Source organism: Peromyscus maniculatus, chromosome 2 (genome assembly GCF_049852395.1).
Source record: "Peromyscus maniculatus bairdii isolate BWxNUB_F1_BW_parent chromosome 2, HU_Pman_BW_mat_3.1, whole genome shotgun sequence".
Taxonomy (NCBI): Eukaryota; Metazoa; Chordata; class Mammalia; order Rodentia; family Cricetidae; genus Peromyscus; species Peromyscus maniculatus.
The window spans coordinates 173,608,054-173,609,822 of NC_134853.1; positions in this window are offsets into that span (position 1 = coordinate 173,608,054).

Genomic DNA, 1,769 nt, shown 5'->3' on the forward strand with positions numbered 1-1,769 from the left:
CCCAAGCGGCCTATAGCGTCTATGTTAGCTCTAAGTTCTGGTATCCCAGCACTCACCAGCTAGATATTGCTGTGACTGACAAAGCTCTATTGCACTGGGGTCGCGCTGGGTGCAAGCCCTCGAGTCTTCTTAGGCCTCCCTTTCACAAGCGTGTGAAACGCTGGTTCAGCGTTCCTACACATACATGTTTGAGCATTAGATGGATGGGAGCTGCTAGGGTCTGCCAGATGTTGTGTTATCCATCGAGATGGAAACAGCATTCTTTCTTGTCACACCTAGGCTCACCAAGAAATAAGGTGTCCTCTGACTAAAATAATAATAATAATAATAATAATAATAATAATAATAATAATAATAACAACAACAACAACAACAATAAATTTATTTTATGTGTATGGGTGTTTTGCCTATTGTATATTATGTAATCTATGTGCATGCAGTGCTTACAGAAGAGAGCATCAGATCTGGGACTGAAGTTACAGACAGTTGTGAATCACCCTGTGGATGCTGGGAATTGGATCCGGATCCTCTGAAAGGGCAGCTAGTGTTCTTAAGCCTGAGCCATCTCTCCAGTCCCTGGTTTGTTTGTTTATTTATTAGAGACAGAGTCTCTCTGTGTGGCTCTGGCTGTCCTAAAACTCACTCTGTAGACCAGGATGGTCTCGAATTCAAAGACTTGCCTGCTTCTGCCTCCCGAGTGCTGAGATTAAAGGCGTGCAGCACCATTGCCCAGTGCGGGGCATTTACCCACCAACCCCACAGTTCCCCAGAGTTTTCTTGAGTTCAAGCAGCAGGAAATATTAGAAGGATTTAGAGTATGGAGATAAACAGAAAATACAGGATAGCCTCGAGAGGGCCTGGAACCTATTCCAATGGGCCCTGACTGTCTCTGCCCTAGGGTATTCATAGAAATGCCAAGGAGTGAAGCAAAAGACCTGCCCCCAGCACAGCCAAGTGCAGACCATCTCAGACACCTGCACTCATGCCAGTGGTCTAATCATCCTCTCTATGCGGACCTGCCGGGTAAAGCCACTAGGAACCTGAAAATGGGCTCCCACAGCCCAGCCAGCCCCTGGTTTAAAATTAAAAAATAATTTTGGGTTGGGGGGATTGGACTACACAGAGAAACACTGTCTAGAAAACAAAACAAATATTTATTCGTGTGTGTGTGTGTGTGTGTAGAAAGAGAGAGAGAGAGAGAGAGAGAGAGAGAGAGAGAGAGAGAGAGAGAGAGAGTTTTTTACTCTAAATGCATCATTCCTCTGCAGTACTCATGGAAGCCAGAAGAGGACATTATTCAATCTCTTTAAACCAGAGTTACAGATAGCTGTGAGCCACCTTGTGGGTGCTGGAAATAGAGCCTGGGTCCTCGGCAAAAGTAGCAAGTGCTCTTAACTGCTGAGCCATCTCTCCAGCCCCTCTTCTGATTTTTTATTAACTGCCAGCGTCTGTGTTGCCGTTTAGGCCCTCTTTTGTTTTTTGTTTTTCTCACTAGAGCCACTTCTTACGTTATTGGTTTGTAAGCACTGTTTGTATAGGAGGATCAGCTGTCATAGGCACTGCACTGCACACACAGTACAGATGAGCTGAAGGTAGGGCTGTCCGGATTTCCAGCCTTGTGTTTCCCGGGTGGAACCGTTGTTACTGCATTTTATGAAGGCATTGAGCTGTGAGCGCAAGTGAATTCGTGCAGAAGTCACTGCTTAGCACGTCTGCTGAGCCAATAGGACGAAGGTGCCCTCCCGCCTGGGGACGCCAGCAGTACCATT